The sequence below is a fragment of the Cydia splendana genome, chromosome 12 (genome assembly GCF_910591565.1).
Source record: "Cydia splendana chromosome 12, ilCydSple1.2, whole genome shotgun sequence".
Lineage (NCBI taxonomy): Eukaryota > Metazoa > Arthropoda > Insecta > Lepidoptera > Tortricidae > Cydia > Cydia splendana.
In genome coordinates this window covers 2,720,008-2,734,088 of record NC_085971.1, presented here as the reverse complement: position 1 = coordinate 2,734,088, position 14,081 = coordinate 2,720,008, and the positions used below count along the sequence as shown (strand labels likewise).

The 14,081-nt window shown below is 39.3% G+C and overlaps 1 protein-coding gene across 5 annotated transcripts in view; it reads right to left on the bottom strand.

The window, feature by feature from the left end:
* LOC134795287 (tyrosine-protein phosphatase Lar) overlaps nucleotides 1–14,081 on the bottom strand; it is a 646,064-nt gene that overhangs the window by 472,732 nt on the left and 159,251 nt on the right. The gene's annotated exons all lie outside the window — the stretch shown is intronic.

The window sequence follows — 14,081 nt, the reverse complement described above, 5'->3', positions numbered from 1 at the left end:
ACCCCGCTTGCCACGTGCTACGCTAATTTGTTGTTTGTTTGAATACTTTGTTTTATTCGTGTTATTAAAATTAAAATCGGTTGTGTTCTGTTGTGTACTGACTACTGACTGTGTGTAGTGTGTGTGGTGAATGTTAGTGTGTAAAAAAAGCCGAATGAAGCCGAAATCAAGTTCAATTTGGAACTATTTTGATGAAGTTAGTGGGGACACGGCTAAGTGTAAACTTTGTCTGAAGGTTTATTCTAGAAAGGGGAAAACGACTACATCGTTAAAAAGTCAGGCTCCGATTCTGGTTCCGGTTCCGTTTTCGGTTCCGTTTCCGTTTACGGTTCCGTTTCCGTTTTCGGTTCCGTTAAACTAAATTGAAAACATATGTTTCCGTTTTCGGTTCCGATAAAACCACATCCGTTACATCCCTGCTCATAACCCAAGTACCGAACAACGACGTGCTCTACGAGCATTTGCGTTTAATTTCCTACCCTTTTACTTGACGTTGGCTATGGCAAACACCGCCCTCAAGTCCATAAAAAGAAAAAAAAAACAGGTAAAATGTACGTCTTAGGGTGGTATTCCACCTGTCCAATTCCTTTGTCCAATTTCATTGCGTCTCACTCTCCCATTAAGCAAAATGTGAGACGCAACACACATTGGACAAACAAATTGGATAGGTGGAATACCACCCTTAGCAGTCTTCCGGCATTGGGTTCTGCGAAGGTGCTCTGTCCAGGAGGCTAATTAGAACTCTCACTTTGGTATCAATATTTTGTCAATTTGTTATCATTTGCAATTACGTCTCGCTAGCGTCAATCAGTACGAGCGAAATGCACGCGCGAATGATTACACAATGACATCATTTTGATATGAAAATCCTCCGTGTGTTGAGGGTTGTTTACTCTAGTGTTTTTTTTTGGCAGTCCACAGGCGCACATACGCGCATGCAATGCTGCATTCATTGGTTCTCCCTTAAATTCATACTCAGCTATTAGGTTAGGCTTGGTTAAAGAAGTTGCGAGGAATCACGAATTGCCACGACTGTCGTTAGGTTCCATCCGTTTGCTGGCTAGGCGTTTCTAGAACGTTCTGGAAGACGCAAACAAATTTCATATGATAAGCAACGAACATGCGACAAGCATGAAGCACTAAGTGTAAGGCCTGAGTGGACGCTCGAGTTGAGCGTGCAGCGGGGCGGGCGTGCGGCGTGCATGTTAAACAAATGCAAACGTATAGGAATGGCCTTAGTGCACGCTGCTCAAATCACTTGTGACGCCACGCCGACGCCACGCTGCACGCCCCGCCGAACGCTCCGCTGCGAGCGTCCACTCAGACGTTACACTTAGTGTCCCAAAGTTAATGGCTTTATAGTATTAAAAAATCGGCATTCAAAAAATGTTAGGTGTAAAGTGGATTTGGCGTGGAGTGGAAAAATCGAATACCTCCTTAGTGTTCCGTTTACTAGCTTCTTGTAAAAGTTGTTTTTATGGCGCTACAAAAACCGATAAAGGAAAGTGCTTGTTCTATAGTCTGCTAAGTAGAAAATAAATTAAGCGACTCATTGGTTCTGAATAAATTATTTTGTAGATTAATTTGAACTCCTTTTTAAAAGAATGGCCGAAGACTGCTCAAAACCGGGAAGAATGGAAAAAACGGGGGGAGGCCTTTGCCCAGCAGTGGGACACAACAGGCTCTCAATAAAATATAATTTGAACACCGTGCGTTTGAATAAAAAATATTTTTTTGGCAAAAATTTCATTTCTGGTACAAGCTTTTATCGCTGACTGTACTTTTCTTACGACAGACAACTAATACTCATCGAGACAATTCTAAAAAGCCCTAACACAATTAGGTTGCGTTGTTTCATCACAGAGTTCCTATGGCCACCTCCTGTCTCCATCATCAAATCAGTTCGACAGTATCATATTATTGTATTGTCATCAGAACTACATACAGCTGCCAATTTTCATGACGCTACGATCCTTGAAAGATGGTTAAATTAGTTACCTTAGATTCCATTACATAGTTACATACAGGTCGACCTAATAAAAGCTTGTTAGAAAAACACCTCCGCCTTGTTTTAATTGCGATTTATAATCTCTTGTCTTTTAGTAGTCTTTTAGAAGCCAAGCACAAGCGCCTACCTATATCCTCAAAAAGCACAACTTTTCGTCGGTAGTTAAACAAGAGCTTAAGTCAAGGTCTTAAAGACGATTATCGCACAACTGGTCTGTAATGTCGGCTGGTACACGCAACGTTCGCACATTACGTTAATTCCTTACAGTTTGCCAACAGTTACCTAAACTACAACTGGTTTCCTGAACACACATCGCTCAGAAGGCCTACCGCGAACATTTTTCTCTGTCACTCTAATTACGCCTTAATAGGAGTAAAAGAGAAAGATGTAACTTCGGTGTTCGCGGTAGAGCCTCAAATGAAAAAGAATCATGTGACCGTTGAAACAAAGCTCAAAATTGAATGATTCCGCAAGGGATGGTACGTTCAGAAGAGTTACTATACTCGACTGTTTTCCGTGTCATGTTGTTACTTTGAGTTTCTTTCAAGGGTTTGTGTGCAATTTGGTGGATACTTGGAGTACGTTCCATAGTTTGCAACAACTAACACCAAAAGGGTCGTTTGAAATTTGAACGTGCCAAAAATGTCCACAAATATTCAAGGAAAAGGACCAACCACAAGAACCATGTAACCTTTTGACTATTTGGGAAGGCCGTAGAGGGAGAAATAAAAAGCGAAAACAAATGGGACGAGATCTTCATACTTTTTGATAACTGTCAGATAAATAATATCTCTTACCCACCGGGGCGGCGTCACAGTCAGGCACAGAGCAAATATAGGTACTATGGTGTGCCTGCGCGTAAACTAAGCGTTTATGTCCCTTGAGCAGCGAATACCTACAGGTTGTTTTTTTTTCTTCAACATTAAGCTCATCATCATCATCGCCCATTGCTGAGCATAGGCCTCTTTTCGAGTAACTACGCCACTTATCCCGGTCCTGAGCCATGCATTCTCATCCAGAAATGACCCGCAATCTTCCGAATGTCGTCCACCCAACGAGCCAACGGACAACATTAAGCTAAGTTCTGTGAAGTGATTTTGTAGGCTATGGCTTTAAACCGAAATCTTTATTGTATCTAGGTTTCACGTAGAAAATTGTCAAGAATTAACGCAGAAGCAACCCCTATTAGACAATCTAGATTATTCTAAAGCTCCCATAAATTAGTGCCGTGGTCTAATCTCAAGTGCCACTTACGCTAACGACTTACGTGTTTGGGCACGCAAAGTGCCCTATGTTGGACGTTGGTAGCCAGTGGCCGGCACCTGCTCGATCCGCGATATATCGATTGAACGGTTTTAGAATACATTGAAGCGCTCATAAAGCCGATGTACACTGCACAATAATTACCACTTTATTCATAAAACGTAACATTTCATATGTGTGTGGTGTTCAAAAACCGTGGCTTCAAAAATCGTGGGTGTGTTTTTCTTATAATTACCTATTTTCAAAGTTATCAATACAATACAGTGACATGTAACAAGCCAAACGAAACACGTAAGAACTTTATCAACTACTATAGATTACTTCCCAAAGACACCGCAAAAGCTAACAATAACTCAGCAAGTTGGTAGATTTTTGCCATCAATTCCGCGCACAATGGCGGCCAACTATGCGCTAATAACATCGTTATTTACCGCCTGCAATAATTGCACCTTACCATGATTTGCGGCGCAACCGGCTAACTTCAACGCCGTTAGACAGTATCCATGCGTCGTTAGAATTAGAACCACCGTTAGTGTTGTGACTGTTGAAATTTAAAATTGCCGCATAAATGTGCATACTCTAAATTAGTTACTGAATTGATCGCTAGATGACTCTTTTTAAAATAGAAACTAGCTAACGGTGTGTCTTCCTGAAATAATGGAGTCAAACAGTTTTCAATGTCAAATCAAATGTTCAAAATGCCGGGATAGCGCGAGGAAGAAGGAGGCAAACGCGCAGACTAATCGCCTTATGGTAGCTCACTCCCATCAAGGCCGGCAACGCACTTGCAACTCTTCTGGTGTTGCAGATGTCCATGGAAGACGGTAATTGCTTGCCATCAAGCGATTCGTCTGCTCGTTCCAATCCTATATCATAAAAAAGACTAACATATAGGGTCATTGCGCTAGTTTTCGTCCGGCTCTAGTTTTCGTCCACTTGACGAAATTTGAATATAAAACTTCATTGCTGCACAAATTTGGACTTGCAATCCTTAATATCTAAACAATTTATCTATCTACAATTAAAATTATATTTCGCAAGTAGCAAATTATAAATGAAATGTATTATATGCTAATCCTTCAAGTGGACGGAAACTGACACCGGAAGGTAAACTGACGCCATTACCCTATAATAGAGAAACTAAAAAACATTTTGGCGACGCACGTTTGTTGCTAAGAATATAATATTACGTAGTACATTTACACGGGGTACCGATACGGCGGCATCTTTTAAATTTGCCAATATTTTTTTTACAAATTCGGGGTATAACCGATACCTCAAGTAAGTAGGTACATTTTCTTCAGCGTTTGAGCACTTTGCGGCATCGAATTGATATTTGACACTATCTCGAGTGTCGTGTCATTTACGAGTGTGCCTGGGATATAAATCGACCCCTTACTTCGCTAAACTCGTATCTTCTATCCTCGATTAACGGGAAATACAGACTTAGCTTCTACGAAACAAAGTTTACAATTGCATAAACTGTAGAAGAGGTTATGAGTTTAGCGGAGTGCTGTGTCGAAATACATTAGTGAGCGTTTTGCCATAACGCTGCGGAACATCGCTTCAGAACGATGCCACTTGATATTGAATGAGTTTTTATAAACATGTTGTAGAGCTTGTAGGTATCTACTTTATTTATTTAATTTGCCTGTGTATGATAAGGATCCTGACCGAGAAAAGAATGACTAAAAACATCTTTTTGCATTTTTTCGATTACAATTTTTTCTTCTCTATCTATTTATACCAAAAAAACGAGTGATTTTTGACCACCACACAAATTAAAATGTTAAGGGTTTCCATAGCTCGATGGCATAGCGTGTGTAGGTATTTTTATTCCTCTCATCTTCGCTCGTCTACACCTCAGTGGAAGGCTGCCCTGCTTTTTGACTTCCCACCTAATTCTTTATTTAGATTTATAACCACGGTTAGTAGAACAGAATGGACATGCTCCACCCTGCTTTGATGACCGTCTACCACGTTGGACGTGGCTCAAAAATTATGACGAAAAACTCTATTCATTCAAAAACCATCGCAATAAACATCAAACGTTAAAGGGTCCTATTCAGCAGGCAACAAAATTTCACTTCCCATCAATTAATATCGAGCCGATCGGACTGAGCCTGATAGGGGCCCCAATAAAACACGTCGTTCTGATCCGTTAGATAAGGCCGGGTGTTGGTAAAGCTAGCGCGAGTGGAAGCGGGTCTATTACACAAGCCAACCAGTATTACTTGACTCATTTGCTTCCTATATTTTTATTAAATATTATTGCCTAGGTATGAAAAGTAGTAGTAGTAGTAGTAGTATAGGCTAGTAGCTACCAAAAGAAAAAATGACCAAAGAGGAGAGTGCATTTGAAGGAAAAGCGTAGCACAGAAAATACGTAATGCATTTGGATTCGAATCCCTGCGTAGGTACTAGGTACTTATATACGCCCTTGCACATGCCGGTTGACATAGGCCTAATATTATATGGCAGATGTCACGTCTCTCCCGATCCATACCCTAAATATATTTCCGGCACGCAAATTGCTAGAATTTTATATAATTTAATTCGGAAAATAGTCACCACTGATTATTTTACAGGTTTATAAAAAATTGTGTGATTTCCATTTTACCCTGACTTTTCTGATTCTGAAAACAAATCGATATAAAAATGAGACCCACCGCTACGCGCTGATTATAAACATAAAATGATAATTTGATCAGTCAATTTACTAAGTAAAATGACAGATCGGTTATACAAATTGAGGCAACCGAACCGTATCCGGGATCTTTGCTTTGCCCATACCATGTATGTAAGCGATCGTAATAATACAATCTGTCCGCTTTATACCGCTCCTAACCGGTTCGTACCGGTCCGTACCGGTAATTGTTTGCCTTTCAGCCGGACGCTGAATTTATTCAGCAGATAACGAGCTCTTAGGTTACTTTAGGTTCTATCAAGCCTGTGGATTATGAATTATGAAACCGATGTGCTCATTAGAGAGAATTATATATAACAAAAAACTAAAACAAAATATGGAATAAAAATTACCTATACCTAAAGGTCGAGTGGAGAAAACGAGGGCAGGCCTTTGCCCAGCAGTGGGACACCAAAATAGGCTAGGAAAAAAAAATACCTAAACATCTTGATAACGAAATAGAAGGAAAGAAAAATGTATGGAAATTTTGGGATACTTTTTACTCCTCTCAAGATCGAAAGAGCTCGTGATTATAAGTAGAAATAACAAAAAAATCAACTATACTACATACAACTTTAAATAAAATGGCTCAAGTAAGTGTACAACCTCGACAGAATCTGGAATATCGGCTAATTAACAATTCAGTTGATAGTTAGGTGAAAACGTGTGGGGCCTAATAAGACCCCTGTCACAGGTTCATTAGGGTTGTCAACGGGATTGACAGGGGGGCGATCGAACGTTTTATTTGACAGTCGAGTCAAGGATGCAAGATAAATTTAATACATGTATTATTTAAATTAAACTACTTTTACTATTTATACTGACGTTCCAATATTGTACTATACTAAATTTTGCACCACACCAACGCGAGAACTAAACTACCTAACTGTAAAACGTTAGAAATCGAATCCAAATGAACGCTTTATTAGTTAGTCATTTAAAAGCGATCATGAGGCATCAATTAAAACATTGCATCAACATAACCACTCTGGTGGATAAAATGTAACATCAGTTCTTGACGAATAAAGTGAGCCTTTACTAGCTGGTGTAGTTAAAAAATAAGATAATGAGAGCCCACTGTGTTCCACTGCTTGGTAAAGGGGTCCCCCCCTCTTTTCCACTCGTTTGGTGCTATTTTTGGATTCTCATAAAGGAGTCGATGTTATCCCGTCATCGCCCACGAAGTCTGCCAACGAAAAATATGTTATATAAAATATAAATATAAGGCCTATAGCGTCTGAATACTCGTAATGCCCCGTTATTATTCTCAAAAGGAAAACACCTCCGCGACCGCAAATCAAATAAAAGCATTACATAAACATCAGGCTGCTTACACAGCCGCTTTTAGTGGCATAACTAGTGATTGCAATCCGGATTATTCGAAGTTCAAAAATCCGGATTTCGGAGCGTTTGAAAATCCGTTTTAAAATTCGGATTTTGAAAAGAAAAAACCGGTTTTTCGGATTTTTTCCCACCAGTACTAATTTGCTCAAAATTAATGCTAATGCGAAATAAAAAGTGGTGCACCTGAAGCGGTAACGCGGGAGAGCTATTGCCAGCCGGGCATTGCGCGTCGCGCACTCGCTCGCACCTGTATGCTTGCCCCGCGTCCGCTTTTTTTATTGGCGTAGCAGCTCAAGTAACAAAATTTGGTACTATAAAAGTCCTGAGAACGTTTTGGAGCGTGCTAATTAGTGTTCATGATTAGCACTATAATGGTGTTGTCTTCTTCTTTGTCGTCACACTCTTGTCAGAGTGGTCGTGGTCGTCATGTCAGGGCCGGTGGCAAGCTTCACAATCCGTCGCCATTCCTCCCGTACTGTAGCCCTTCTTGTACATTCATGGCGTGGTTCATTGAAAATGGTGTTGTAAACGTTTACAAAACCCCAGATAGGCCCTAGTTTTATCACTGATTTATTCTATAAACATTACATAAAGGCTCTCACGGTGATAAATCAGCTCTATGGTTGAAATGTAAAAGTGACGAGAAACGCTCTTTAGTACTAAAATAGTGCTGTCTGCAACGTTTATGTCGCAATTTGGAATTATAAAAGTAACCAATGAAACATGTTTATAGTGCTATTTTGCACCGTAAACGATTCCAGTGATCTTTTTTATCATACTTGCGTCGTGGGTGCCTAAAATATTAAATAAGTTCATTCGCCATTGTTTCTTATAGTGACATTTGTATTTAGGTAATAAAAAGGATGTACTAAAAAGCATTTGTGGACCGTTACTATGCCGGTACATTGTACATGCGAAAATAATTGTATCGATAGTATGCTGATTTCAAATTTGACAATGCGCTCTCATAATTTTCATGTTTTAATTAAATTAAAATTAATAAAATAAGGACTTGTTCCAACTGTGGCTGCTATAGTACACATAGGCTCCAGCCGTGCCGCTAATGTGCTATTATGGCAGAAAACAGCAGCCATTTTTTAAGTTACGATTTAAGTTATTTAGCAACGTACCAGGTAACTTTTATGGTACTATATAGCACTATAGAAAAACTTTCATGACTTTTAGAGAACTCTTCTAGCCTTATAGCGATGTTAAGAGAGCTTTTAAAAAGCTAAAACGTTACGTAATGGTCGTGCAATGTCCTTTTATAGTGCAGATTGATCCTTTAATGGTGTTTACGATACTGCTACAATATTAGTACTATAAAAGTTACTTTGACGCATTATTAGTGCAAAATAGGTACATAAAAGCATCCGTAAAGTCGTCTATAGTATTAAATAGTACCATAATCGCTTTTTGCATGTCTATTACAGTGCAGCACTTTAAAGATTCTTTTGTATGATCCTATAAGCGTTCTAAGAGCTAAATTATAGTACTTAAAAGGTCTTTAATCTTATAGAAACAAAACGCTTTGTTAAAAACCTTTCACAATGGTTACCATTATAGGCCTACTATATCACTGTTTGGTGATAAAATGCCTTAGTTATAGAACCTTTTGTTACTTGGGAGTGTACATATTTATTTTGTTTTTATTGGTTTTTAAAGATTTTGTTATTGGCGTAGCAGTGTACGCATTCTGTTTTTTTTTATTTTTAATAAAAACAACCTAATTTGATTGTTTGTTTCACTTTGCCTTTATGCCACATATTCCTTTCTTAAAATCCGGATTGAATCCGAACTTCGGATTTCGGTCAAACCAAAATCCGTAAATCCGGATTTGAAAAATGTTCACGGATTTGCAATCGCTAGGCATAACCTAATTCTAGGAGCAAACAAGAAACATTAGCGTTCGCCATAAGAACCAGCGGATAAATTCACTTATACTAGCGCCGCGAGAGCTACGCAAGCACGTAGCGAAATTAACAAATACCACAAGCCGATATACTGTCGCTAAGGATGAAGAAACATAGTGTTCTATGTAGTTTAGAGTGCAAATTGCACGTTAGATGGCGCTGTCACGAGTACGTGAAAATCCTGCATCGCGCTGTTAAGATTTTTCCAGCGGTGGTGACCTCCCGGTTTTTTACATTTGATAAATATTAAATTAACTTATAAATCTGCCACCGCGAGAGCTACGTGAATATCCTGAATCGCGCTCATATTTTTTTGTAATACAACTGATAAAAGTGATAAATTCACTTAGAGAATCCCACGAGAAATGAATCCAACCAATAAATAAAAATATTATATTAGCCTACACAGAATCTGCCGGATATACTAAAATAAAAGAAATACCAAGCTAAACTAATGCACAATACATGTCGGATTAAAACGTATATCTGTCAGTCTACAAATAAATTATACAATTCGACTCCGAAACCGATATTTTCAAGGTCGAAGAGGTTCCCCTTATGCAAGGGGAGCAACAAATAGGGTGAGGTGTCACTTAACTGTTGACTTTCAAAAATGGGATCAGGAAATAACGAAAGGTGCATATTATTACCTACTTTACCTACCTACCTTATATTATTGAAAGTAAGGTATGGTTTTGCTTGTATATTTATTTTGTGGTTGTGCATTAAAGAGGATTTGGATACTTACTTACATATTATCTGATCGAATTATTTGCCATCATTTTACATGTTTGTCGAGAATGTTTTTTTCTGTTCTACACAGCACAGCTGGGGTTTGGATTTGGATTTGGACACACGATTATTCCGCATCAAAAAGTTGTTCAATCCCTACAGCCGTGTGTCCCTCGAAACTACAAGTCACTTCGGCTATGTGAAGCGTTCTTTCAGGACGGTACACTCAGTAGCATTCATACTAATTGAGATGTAATATAATAACGCTGACTGTATCAGAGTGCGTAGGGGACACGGCTTAGTGGTTTTTTCGTAAATTGCTTTATTATTATCATAGACGAAGAAATAGTAAGACGCGGAAGGTTGTGCGAAATATTTTAGCCGCTGTTTTCTCTCAGACAATTTTTTTTCGTAAATGGCTTTATTATTTTCATAGACGAATGAATAGTAAGACGTGGGAGGTTGTAATAAATATTTTAGACGCTGCTTTCTCTCTGGCAAAATAGATGACTCTGAAAATTATACGGAAACCAGGCCAAGATGACAAACGCCAAAAAAATGTATCGGGATGTCAGTTGCTACGAAAACTCACGTGACTATTCCCATACTTTATTTAGATTTAGTCATGGATCAATCAGAGTTTAAGGTGGATTGTGACACTTACCTGAAACAAAATAAATACATTTAGTAAATAAATAGACATGATAAAAATTGTTTACTAAAAATATAAAATTGAGATTGGTCGAAACCTAAAGGAACCATTAGGTTGCAATAAATAAATGACTAAATGACCATACAAAATATATTTAACTAGCTTATGCCCGCGACTTCGTCTACCCAGAATGCTGGATGATGATGATGATTAATAATAAACTTAATTTTTATTTCAATCGGTTCAGATGTTTAAGCGTGAAGGGGTAAAATTTATAATACATATGTACATACTAATAGGGACATATGTACTTATCTTGCAACCATGATTCTTATTCTTACACACCGAAAAAAATAATTTTCTACAATACTACCAGAACGTATAGTAATTAAAAATATAGTTATACCTACTAAAATCCGGTAGTAATAACAAAAAATGTTGTATCGTGTAAAACTTGTTTTTTAAACATCACTGTTTAATTCTAGTTAAATGCAATTTAGTACTGCTTACAATTTCGTTGTATATGTAAAGATGCAAGTGTTGTAAATATTAAACGTTTGTCTCGTTTAATATATGCATCGTAACACTAACTATTGATATGTAAAAATAAAGATACGAGTGTACACGTTACAAGTTATTATGTTGTGGTTACTATAATGCATTGTAGTCTGAACGAATCAAACAGTTGTGCCAACACCACGGTGTATGCGCGGGTGGCGGGGGGCGGAGAAAGGAATTGCGCAATTCACAGAACGGCAGCCATTACGCCAGCGTCTTACGTTCCGGCCGGTCGATGTTTTATTTACGTAGATCCTGTCCATAATTTTATTGTAAACTAGTACAAGTGTATAGTATAAGTGCGTGTTGTTTGCGTGTTGCTGACACAGTGAAATGTGCGGGCTCCGATTAAGGAAAAGTCCTCCCGCACCGATGTGGATAAGGAGGGATTCAAACTGGTGTAAAGGAAACGCAAGGCGCGCAGGGCGCCTCGTAAAACTCTGTGTGGCACTGCGGAGCCGGTTAATTCTGGCCTACGAGTTGCGACACCGAGTAAGGCGCTCTACGTGTCTCGCCTGCATTACTCCGCCGGGGCCGACGAGGTGGTGGACTACGTCCGCCGGAAGACTGGCTACACGCTGAGGGTGCACCAGCTACAGTCGCGTCACTATGTGCACTTCAGTTCATTAGTAGTGCGCGTGCCGCGGCCTCTGCAGGACACCATCGCAAGCGCGGACTTCTGGCCGAAGGGTGTGGTGTTTCGGCGGTTCCGGGGCAACCTGCCGAATCCTACGCCGAGTCAGACGACGCTACGGAGCCACGCTGTTACGTCGTCGCCCAAATCCAATGTTTAATTTGTATGTCATTTTTGTGTCTATTGTTTTCTTTGTGGAGACAAAATGTTTTTTTCTTTTGTAGTGTCACAGTGCCTTGGTTTTACTGTAATGCTGTGTTACTTATTTGATCAATAAAATAAAAAAAATAAGTGTGTAAAACTTGTCTGTATTTACTAGAAGAGCAGTGTACTGGTTATATATTGTTCACGTAACCAGAACCCACTGTGCTGAAGGGACTTCTAAACGGGCCATATGTTCACTGCAATATGTGGCCGGCAACTATTAGTGTCCCTCTCTAACATGTGAGTAAGAGGACACCAATAGTTGCCGGCCACATATTGCAGTGAACATATGGCTCGCTTAGAAGCCCCATTAGCACAGTGCGTTCTGGTAACGTGAACAATATAAAACCAGTACACCGCACAAATCGTTCAGTTACATATACTGAATACCTTGTTATAACAACAGGACAGGAACGTGTATGTTACTGTATTATTTAGTAACCATTAACAGACCGGCTAGTTGGGTTTACTAAAAGTCTTATACCCACTACTATACACTTCATAGAATTAACAAATTTAATTTAACAAGAATGGTCTGGTTATGTTTACAAAGTGTCCTGTCGTCACATATACAACAAGACAATATAGTACAGCTAACCAGATTCTGGTTACCAGTACCAGGTTTTTTTTTCAGTGCACTACTGCTGCTTTGGAGATCTGCAATCCGCAATCCCAAATACGGGCGCGCTTACCGTGAAACCCGAAAATTAAATATATTGGGGTTTCAGTGACATCATCGACAGAGTTCAGTGACATCATTAATTTTTCCTTTGTGTTTTATAGTTTTGGATCCCCCCCCCCCCCCCCATACACCCACTTAAAAAAAAACCTCTCAATATGAGAAATATAGGCCAGTTTTACTACAAAGGCTTTGTTGATTCAACAAATATCTTGCAACCTTCCGCCAACCGCAATCCACAATCCCAAATACTTGCGCGCTCACCGTGAAACCCCAAAATTAAACATTATAATAGAATGCTCGGAACCGTTCTTAAATAGAATTCCGACAAAGGCGTCCGGGCTAAATTCGGCCGCTCGCGAAAGACGACGAACTTCGCCGAGCACCAAATTAGTGGGTGGCGCGAATGTGGATTACCTCCAAATAGATCCCGCGTTGCACTTAGACCATATACAAGTCTGCAATGACGACAATATACTTTTTACCTGAGCGAACCTTTTTTCGACACACACACACACACACATTGTCAAGTACCATCCTATTGGTTATTAATTTCATGTTATCGCCTGACCGCCTACGCCTGCGAGAATGTATGTATATGATTATGAATCACTACGCCACAGTCTGTTGTGATCTGTTGTCTCTGTTGAATGCCATATTATTATGTCAAAGTTGGCTCCCTACAGCTGTTGGTAAAAAATTGAGACTTATGAGCGTAAATAAGCGCAAAAGCGCTAAAAAGTCTTCAAATTATTTTCACTAGTGAGCGGATTCCTTTTTTTTTATCTTTTCGGAACGAGTAAGAGTTCTACTAAAGAGTATGAAAGTCTGACATTAAATTTAACACATTCACTGCCAGCGCGAGCTGCGCGTGACGAGCGTAGCCGACAACACGTGAAAGTGTTAAATGTTCTACGAATTGATATACAAGACAATTAACGTTAAAAATGTACTCATTTTTCAACCTGAAGAAGTGAATAGACGCCTTGGTGCGTTTAGTACTCCGTAGAACTGATCGCGAGACATTTCATATGCTCTATCTACTGATAAGTAGCGATCTGTGGCGAAGAAACTACATTTCCACTGATTACTTCCCTTTCCTCGCATCTTTGTCTACACCTTACCAAAATCAACCTAATCTTCTCCAGATAAAAGTGCCTTTTCTAAAACTCTAAAACAAGATAAGAGGAAGACGGGCCAAGTTGATTTTGCATTCCAAGTACACAGGACGATTTCGTGCTGTCGAGCCAATTTAACAGCAGAACTGGCGCTTATTTTAATTCACACTCCTTTAACATTATTACTGTTGTCTTGGACTGACGCCTCTGGACGGAGGAGCTTAATTTTTGCAATTTAAAACTATCCTGGGGAAAGGAGAGTTGTTAGACGCTGTCCGGTTATTAATTTT